This window comes from Sapajus apella, unplaced genomic scaffold (genome assembly GCF_009761245.1).
Source record: "Sapajus apella isolate SASKATOON/1434 unplaced genomic scaffold, GSC_monkey_1.0 scaffold24, whole genome shotgun sequence".
Taxonomy (NCBI): Eukaryota; Metazoa; Chordata; class Mammalia; order Primates; family Cebidae; genus Sapajus; species Sapajus apella.
Genome location: NW_022436964.1, coordinates 8081115 through 8091316, shown reverse-complemented (window position 1 = coordinate 8091316; position 10202 = coordinate 8081115). Strand labels below are relative to the sequence as shown.

At 39.5% G+C, this 10202-nt stretch overlaps 1 non-coding gene across 1 annotated transcript; it reads left to right on the top strand.

The window, feature by feature from the left end:
* The first annotated feature begins 9652 nt into the window (after positions 1–9652).
* On the top strand, positions 9653–9757 carry LOC116559931. The gene has a single exon (XR_004272700.1). It is a non-coding gene; the product is annotated as a U6 spliceosomal RNA (small nuclear RNA).
* The last annotated feature ends 445 nt before the right edge of the window (positions 9758–10202 follow it).

Sequence of the window (10202 nt, the reverse complement as noted above, 5' to 3'; positions counted from 1 at the left end):
AAAAAAAAAAAAAAGTAAAAAAAATGAAAAATTATGTATCTATTAAACAAGATTATTACTAAGCCTATATTAATGTATAAGACGTGTATAGATAATGATAAGTGGAAAAAAGCCAAATACAAATAAGACGGTTGTTATTTATGTAGATTTGTTGTTTCAACTATATAGAAACATGGATGCATATAACAAAAACAGGAATGAAATACAAACAAACAACATCCTTGCGTTATAGTTCTAGTATTAGAGGAAAAATTTTAAAAACAGTGTAGCCTATGAAAAATAAAACATAAAACATTTCAATTTGTCTCATTATATTTATTTTCAATATATTTTTTAAAAGTACATCAAAAGTAAAAACAGGAATCAGGTGCGGTAGTTCAGACTTGTAATCCTGGCACTTTGGGAGACCAAAGCAGGAGGACTGCTTAAGCCCAGGAGTTTGAGACCAGATTGGGCAATATAGCAAGACCCTGTTTCCACAAAAAATTTAAAATTAGCCTGCTTGGTGGTTCACACTTGTAGTCCTAGTTATTTGGGAGGCTAAGTTGGGAGGACCACTTGAGCCTAGGAGATCAAGGCTGTAGAGAGTCAGAATTGTGCCTCTGCACTCCAGCCTGGGCAACAGAGCAAGACCCTATCTCAAAAAAAAAAAAAAAAAAGTAAGGATAGCAAAGCAAAGTCAGGAGAAATATGAATAATAGTTAACATTTCTATGTGTTACATGTGAAAAGCACTAGTCTACGTTCTTTGTGAGAATTAGCTCAGTTAATTCCCACAACAATCTATGATTGTGGAGCCCTTCTTACTGCCATTTTGCAGGTGAGAAAACTGAGGCACACAGAGGACTGCAATTTTCCTCAGGGTATATGGCTGGTGAAACACATAGCTGGTTTCAAACCTGACTCTTGAGCTCTGTAAATTCTTGAATCTTCATAAAATAGTTTTTGCAAAGTTCTTTCTGTCTTTATTTATTTTTTTGAGACAGGGTCTCATGCTATTGCCCAGACTGGAATGTCTGGGCATGATCACGGCTCACTGTAGCCTTAACCTCCTGGGCTCAAGTGATCTTCCTGCCTCAGCCTCCCAAGTAGCTGGGACCACAGGTGTGTGCCACCATGCCTGGCTAAATTTTTTTTTTTCTTTCAGAGATAGGGGTCTCCCTATGTTGCCCAGGCTGATCTCCAACTCTTGGGTTCAAGTAATCCTCCCACCTCAGCCTTGCAAAGTGCTAGGATTACAAGTAGGAACCATCATATCTGGCCAAAGTTATTTCAGAAGCAACAATCCTATCTGGAGCAAGAAAGGTTCAGCCATAATTGTTTGTTTGTTTGTTTGTTTTAAAGAAATTAACCCTGACCTGTGAGAGAAAAGCACAAAACTAAAGGCAATTTCTAAAAGACTCAACAGTTACTCTGTAGAAATAATAAGCTCACTGCTGACTGAGGTAAGAAGAGGCTTCCCCACTCTTCTAGGCAAAGATGAGCTGCAATCAAGTTCTAGGTAATCTTCTAAACTTCTCCACTTCATATTTCTTCCCAGGAGCCAGAAGATAGGTTGCAGGGTTTAAACACAGGATGTTGGCAAGCATCCAGCCCGTCTTTCCTCATGCTCTTCATCTGCTGATTGGGATGACTAGTATATTAACCCTATTGCCTTCAATTGCCTAGGATAGCAATATACGATGGCTATTCATTCAACAAACGTCCTAAAATCCCAAAGTATGGGAATTCTTAGAAAATGTGTGATATCAATATAAATATGCATAGGTCAGGTGTAGTGGTTTATGCCTGTAATCCCAACACTTTGGGAGGCTGAGGCGGGTGGATCACTTGAGGTCAGGAGTTCGAGACCAGCCTGACCAACATGAAGAAACTCCATCTCTACTAAAAACACAAAAATTAGCTGAGCATGGTGACATGTGCCTGTAATCCCAGCTACTTGGAAGACTGAGGCAGGAGACTCGCTTGAACCCAGTAGGGGGAGGTTGCAGTGAGCTGAGATTACACCACTGCATTCCAGCCTGGGCAACACAGTGAGACTCTGTCTCAAAAAAAAAGTAATAAATAAATATATATAAAGTGTAATCCTTTCATACACAGCTTAATAAGAAATTTTATTTAGTGAAATACCAAATTATACTGTGATTAGCACATAATAGCAATTGTCCTGTTGAATATAGTGGACAAAATTCCCAGCCTTTTTTCTTTAAAAATGTAACATGTTGGCCAGACGCGGTGGCTCACGCCTGTAATCCTAGCACTTTGGAAGGCTGACGTGGGCAGATCATGAGGTCAGGAGTTCGAAACTAGCCTGGCCAATATGGTGAAACCCCATCCCTACTAAACAATACAGAAATTAGCCGGCTGTGGTGGCACGTGCCTGGAGTTCCAGCAACTCGGGAGGCTGTGGCAGGAGAATCACTTGAACCTGGGAGGCAGAGGTTGCAGTCAGTCGAGATTGTACCATTGCACTCCAGCCTGAGCTACAGAGTGAGACTCCATCTAAAAACAAAAAAAGTAACAAACTGACAATACCTCTGGATGAGTAAATAAATTACTTTGTGCTAACATAGTATGAAATGAATTAGAAAATATTATAATTGTATTACTTTCATTTGAACATCCAATGAGTTCTTTGCCCTTAGAGTCCATATCTGATTTCACAAATAACCACAAAATTGGAACAAAAAGTCATATTATCACAATAAAGTTGCATTTAAGCATTACAAAATAGTTTTGCAACTGTCTGGGTGCATTTTTCTGTCAGCTGCTTTACAAATTCAAGCTAAAAACAGTTTAACTGCATTCAAGTTGGTTTTTTCAAACAACCTTTTAGGTTTAAGAGCTATTCAACAGAATTGACCATCTTTTTAACTCTCCAGTTTCAAAATGCAAATAAATGGTCCTCTAGGTGCTCCCTACGTATTGTTACAAAACCTACATCCTTTTCACCCCTTTTATATCCCTTTTACGGCTATTAATTTTTAATTCTGGAGACACAGTCACTGTGTTTCTGGTTCTCTAGTGGGAGATAAATGTGATTTAGATCCTGTTTTATGTGTGCTTGGGGTTGATGGTTCTGATTGTATCTATTTCCCAAGAGAAAAATTGCTGGTCCCCACAAGTCCTTCCTTGCTGGTCATAAAACAAATATTAAATAATGGCAATAAGCTATGAACCTTCTACAGTGCTCCAATGTTTAATTAAATGACTGCTGGTGAAAATAGCTGGTTGTATAGAGAATTCACATGATTTACCTTATGTGTAGACCATACACATTTCTCGGGCCCTTGAGACCTCCTAGTGCATGTACAGAATATCAACAATTATTTCTTGAGCCATATTTTTATAACTTATAGCCCTCTGGTATGTTGATGGGAGCACAGGGGCTACCCAAGTTGTGTTCCCTCAAAACTGTATTTCTGATTCCCAAACAGAACTGTTTTTTGACACTTAAAATAAACAAACCCTATAAATCTGCTAAATTTAATATTTTATTCACCCCTCCTCCCACTGGCTTTTTAATGTGAGGTTTGGAGAGAAGTAAAAAAATTTTAAAACTTTCAGCTCTTGCTTCCATTGCTTTTAGCAAAGAATCTACAGAAAAGAGCTGGAATAGTTTTAAAATGCAAGCCTTGATGACATTCTGGAACTCATCTAAGTATACAGTATACTCTATCTTTTTTTTCTTTTCTTTTCTTTTTTGAGACGGAATCTTGCTCTGTCACCAGGCTGGAGTGCAATGGCACGATCTCGGCTTGTTGCAACCTCCGCCTCCAGGGTTCAAGCGATTCTCCTGCCTCAGCCTCCCAAGTAGCTGGGACTACAGGCATGCACCACCACACCCAACTAATTTTTGCATTTTTAGTAGAGATGGGGTTTCACCACGTTGCCCAGGATGGTCTGGATCTCTCGACCTCGAGATCTGCCCGCCTCAGCCTCCCAAAGTGTTGGGATTACAGGCGTGAGGCACCGTGCCCGGCCGTAAGTATACTCTATCTTAATCACTGAAATTTTGTTTACAGGAGTATAATCCACTCAGTGCTGTTTTTGTCAGTCTTCCACAGATTCTGCAAATATATTAGCTAAAGTACATAGGATCTGTCCTAAAAGGCTCCAAGGGGAGATTTTTATTTAGGGCTTAGGATCAAATTATGTGTGTGCACATGCATAACCACAGAGTGGGCTCCTCCTATCCCCACCCTCCAAACACATATTAAGTCAAAATAGAGTTATTTTCTACTTTTTTGTGTATCTTTTTAAAACGGGTTTTGGAAACCCCTGCACGTGTCCCCCATTCATCTCAAATCCTCACAATTTATTTATTCTCCCCAAATCATATAAAATTTTCTTCTTTCTGGAGGCAAAAATATTCATAAACATCAATAAATATTTAAGAAATAAGCCAGAGCTGAGTGGTATCCCTTCACTGGGGATTGGTTTATTGATTGCTACAAGGCTGTAACTCATTCAGCTGATCCAAATATGCACTTAATTTCTGTCTATATAAACTATATGCAGATATAATTTATATCTGACTATATATAACATATAGATAGAATTTATCTGTATATAATATTTATCTACATCTATCTATATGTAATTTATATATAATTCATAACTATACAACATTAACCAGATTTTGGTAATGAACATCATTCAGAAGCAGAGGCCTTTCAGGTACATTCAAATAAATGATTTGCAAAGAATCATCAAAAACTGATCTCCTGTTTAGAGCTGCACATCATTAAATAAATGTGGGATTCAGTCATAAAAGGAAAAAAAATATGCCTTGACTAGCCATGTTTCATTTTCTAAAACAGAAAGAGAGAAAAGGAAGGAATGAAAGAAGGAAAGAAGAGTTTTTTTAAAGCTCTAAAATGTTGTGAGGAGGTAGAAGGGAGTGGGATTGGAGGGTTGTGGGGTGGAGAAGGATTGGTCCTGCCCATCTTATTTCCATTTACTGACTGTGTCGCCTTGGGACAATCAGTTCATTTTTCTGAACATCAGTTTACTCCATAGAAAACAGGAATTATAATGCTCATCTTACAGAGAACAGAAAGATATTTACACATAAGAGCTTTGGAAACCATGAACTCACATAGGTTAATTCAATGTGTGAATTTAACTTCTGTTGATGATGGCTTTGAGTATTAGTCAAGTCTACACACGAGTGATTTTCAAACTTCAGTGTCCACACAAATCACTGGGAATCTTGTTTAAAATGCAGGTTTTGGGTGGAGCTTGAGATTCTGCATGCCTAACCATCTCCCAGGTAAGGCCAAGGCTTGGCAAGCTTGCCTGGTTTTTGACAATATGAAGGGCTGCTTCGCCACTTCCACATGCTGAACACACATTATTTATTGGATCACAGCGCAGAGTTAGTTGTAAGTGCTGCTGCTGATGTCATTCGAGTTTTTTTTTCACGGTAATAAATATGTCCTCTGGGAATGACTGCAGCCACCAGAAAGGACTGTAAACTGAATGACAGGGTGAGGCAAGTAGGGGAGAGAGTGATCCCTGGAAGAATCTGCTGCTTCTCCTCCTCTCTTGGCTGTCACTCATGATGAATGGCTCTATGCAGAAAGGTTGGACTCAACTGCAGTGGTGACTTGCAATTAAACTCCCCATGCATTCTTTGCTATGCCCTTCGTTAGCATACTGTCCATAATATGTACCATAATTACAGTCCATAATGCATATCATACCAAGGTGGAGACAAACCCTCATTCTGGTAGATTGTTACACACGCAAGTATCTATCTCTCTTATTAGGGAATTTAATTTTATACCTTGAAGCAGAAGTTTTGGCTTCATAACATTAAGATGAAGCAATAATAAGAAATACAAATGACAAATTACAATGAATAGTAAGGAGGCAAGCCATCTTCACTAAAAGACACATAGACATCACAGTCTCCACTTTTTTTTTTTTGAGACGGAGTCTCACTCTGTCACCAGGCTGGAGTGCAATGGCTCTATCTCAGCTCACTGCAACATCCTTCTCCCAGGTTCAAGCAATTCTCCTGCCTCAGCTTCCCAAGTAGCTGGGACTACAGGCACACACCACCACTCCCAGCTAATTTTTGTGTGTGTGTGTGTGTTTTTTCCTAGTTTATTTATTTATTTATTTTTTGCTTTCAAAAATTTATTTATTTATTTTAAATTTGCAGAAAAAATGTATCATATACAATATGATTTTTTGGGGGGGGGATTGTGGTTATTTATTTATTTATTTATTTTCCCCATTTATTTATTTTATTGCATTTTAGGGGGTTTCACCGTGTTGGACAGGATGGTCTCGATCTCTTGACATCATGGTCTGCCACCTTAGCCTCCCAAAGTGCTGCTTTACAGGTGTGAGCCACCGCACCCAGCAAGTCTTTTTAAAATCAAGCCATTCATCCAACAAATATTTATTGAATCCCTACAGCAGGCCAGATATCATTCTGGGATCTAAGATAAAGGATTGAAAGAAACAACTTCTCTACTCTGACAGAGCTTACAGTTTATATAAATAAGCAAATATAGAACATACTAGTTAAGGATAAGTAAAGAAAAAAAAAGATAAAGCAAAGTAAGGAAGAAAGGAAAAGCATATTTGGGAGTTTAATCTTATATGGGGAGAAGATGGTAGTGATAAGGGGGCAGAGAAGACTTAAAGGAAGTGAGATCAAGAGAAATGGATGGGCCAGGCATGCTTGCTCAGGCTTGTAATTCTAGCACTTTGGGAGGCCAAGGCCAGAGATTGCTTGAGGCCAGAAGTTTGAGACCGATCTGAGGAACATAACGAAACCCCATCTCTACAAAAAATTTTTACAAGTAGCCAGGTATGATGGTGTGCAGCGGTAGTCCCAACTACTCAGGACGCAGAGGTGGGAGGATCACTTGAGCCCAGGAGGTTGAGGCTACAGTGAGCTATGATTGTGCCACTGCACTCCAGCCTGGGCAACAGAAACAGACCCTGTCTTAAAAAAAGATATATGGATATACAGTTAAAGAGATAATCAGGCAGAGAAAAAGAAGAATCAATAATTCCAGGACTTTTTTCTTTAAGCAACTGTAAAAACCAGGTTATCATTTTAATAAGGACCTTATGTATACAAAATGAACCAGTGTTAAAATATTCTGGGCAATATTTTTCTCAATTTAATTTAAAATTCAATTTTATAATGATAGGGAAAAAAGAGAAAAAGAAAATGGACATATTGGACATGAAAATCCAATAATAAGCAATCCTCTTTAAAATAAATGCAAATAATTTTTTAAAGCTAGAGAATAAAGTTTTATATAAGTTACTTTGTATACAACTGATAATTACCCCCCTCCCCCGCCTTTTTTTTCTGAGGTGGAGTCTCTGGCACCTAGGATGGAATCCAGTGGCATGACCTCACCTCACTGCAACCTCTCAACCTCTGCCTCTCAGGTTCAAGCAATTCTCCTGGCTCAGCCTCCAAAGTTGCCACCATATCCAGCTAATTTTTTTTTTTTTGTATTTTTAGTAGAGACAGGGTTTCACCATGTTGGCTAGGCTGGTCTCAAACTCCTGATCTCAAGTGATCCACCCAGCTTGGCCTCCCAAAATGCTGGAATTACAAGCTTAAGTCACTGCACCCAGCCTACCCTTTTTTTAATCTTTAATTTTTGTTTTGTCAGGATGGAGTCTTGCTGTGCTGTCCAAGCTGGTCTTGAACTCCTGGGCTCAAGCAATCCTCCCATTGCAGCCTCCCATAGTGCTAGGATTACATGCTCAGTACAATTACACTTTTAAATATACCAATTTTTTTTAAAAAAGTTCACCTAATTTGCATACAAATATTCTGATAATCTATTACATACATCTTTTTAAAAACTGTAATGCTATGTATTTATTTTAGAACATCTGTTAATGAGTGATATGGTTTGACTCTGGGTCCTCACCCAAATCTCATGTTGAATTGTAAAATGCATATGTTGGAGGAGGGGCCTGGTAAGAGGTGACTGAATCATAGGGGCAGACTTCCCCTTTGCCGTTCTCATGATGGTGAATGAGTTCTTACGACACCTGGTTGTTTTAAAAGTGTACAACACTTCCCCTGTAAGACGTGCTGGCTTCCCCTTTGCCTTCTGTCATGATTGTAAGCTTCCTGAGGCCTCCCAGCCATGCCTCCCGTACAGCCTGCAGAACTATGAGTTAATTACACCTCTTTTTTTATAAATTACCCAGTCTCAGGTAGTTCTGTACAGTAGCATGAGAATGGATTAATACAATGAGCAATAACACAACAGCTCAAATAAACACATCAAAAAGTCAAAAAAGAAAGACCATCTTAACAGATTTCAAAAAAGCTTCTGATAAAAATTCAACACCAGAGAACTTCTGCTTTCAGCAAGATGGGTAAACATACTTTTCATTATTCCTCTCACTAAGTAGAGCTAAAACCCTTGGGCATTATATATACACATAACTTTTTTATTTTTCAGACAGAGTCTTGCTCTGTTGCCTAGGCTGGGGTACAGTGGCACGATCTCGGCTCACTGTGACCTCTGCCTCCCAGGTTCAAACAATTCTCCTGCCTCAGCCTCCCAAACAGCTGGGATTACAGGTGCCTGCCACAATGCCAGGTCAATTTTTGTATTTTTAGTAGAGATGAGATTTTACCATGTTGGCTAGGCTAGTCTCAAACTCCTGACCTCAGGTGATCCATCCACCTCGGCCTCCCAAAGTGTTAGGATAACAGGCGTGAACCACCACGCCCAGCCTAGGACATTACATATTAAATGAACATAAGAAGACTCTGAAAGGTGGAGATAAGAATCCAGACTGGCTATGGATCTTGGGACCCAGGAAATGATGTGTTGGTAAGTTTCCTGGGTTTTCTTTTTACTTCATATATTCTAGACTTAGAGCTGACGGAAACAGTAACCCCTGAAACACTAACGGGCACAGAAAAAAAAGAAGCCCATGAAATCTTGCTCTCTGTAACCAAAGGAACAAGAAAGGGCCAGCCTAGGAAAACAAAAAACTTTTAGCCAATAACCTACTTGCTCTACTCCCACCAAGCACCAAAGATAAGACTGTGACCTGGTCCTGCCTCCACCAGTGAAGACTGTGTAGGAAATCTAGATTTCCAGCCATCAGAGGCTGTACCAAGGGAGCTCAACACCACACCACACCATGATAGTATCAGAGAAGGCAAATAGGGAACTGGGACTTTCATCCCTACTGCTGGTAACAAGACTGTCCCCACACTTTGACCATGTCAGTGAAAACCAAATGGGGAACCTGCACCTCCACATGGCAACAATAAGGAGCCCTTCCCCTCCCCAGTGTGGTGGTGTTAGAAGGCAGCAGTGAAGACTCAGGTCTTTCCACAGTTGTGTCAGTGGAGACCGTCTGGGAAGCTAGAATTCCCACTCCCAGTGGTAAAAAAACCTGTTTCAACTCGGGTATCAACAAAGGCTCCGTGGGAGAACTGGACTTCTACCTCCATTTGTCAATAATGGGGCAGTATATCCCTCCAGTATACCAGAGTAATGTCAAAGAAAGTCAGATAAAATAGTTTAAATAAGATACAGAGTCTCATAGCATAGTATGAAAATGTCTCGGTTTCAACTGAAAATCACTCATAATACCAAGAACCAGGAAGAGCTCAAATTGTATGAAAAAAGACAGTGCTCTCTTCGGCAGCACGTACGCTTAAATTGGAAGAATACAGACGATTAGCATGGCCCCTGCAAAAGGAAGACATGCAAATTCTAAAGCATTTCATATTTTATAATGCTTCCCAAGAAAATCATCCTTAAGGCACATAATTATCAGATTCTCCACAGTCAAAATGAAAGAAAAAAATGTTAAAAGCAGCTAGAGACAAAGGCCAGGTCACTTACAAAGGAAAGCCCATCAGGCTAACAGCAAACTTCTCAGCTGAAACAGTAAAAGCCAGAAGAGACTGGGGGCCAATATTCAACATTCTTAAAGAAAGAAGAAATTCCAACCCAGAATTTCATATCTGGCCAAACTAAGCCTCGTAAGCAAAGGAGAAGTAAGACGTGTTTCAGACAAGCAAGTGCCTTACAAGAGCTCCTGAAGGAAGCACTAAATACAGAAAGGAAAGGCCATTACCACCAACTACAAAAACACATTGAAGTACACAGACCAGTGACAATATAAAGTGACCACATAAATAAGTCTGCATAATAACCAGCTAACATCATGATGACA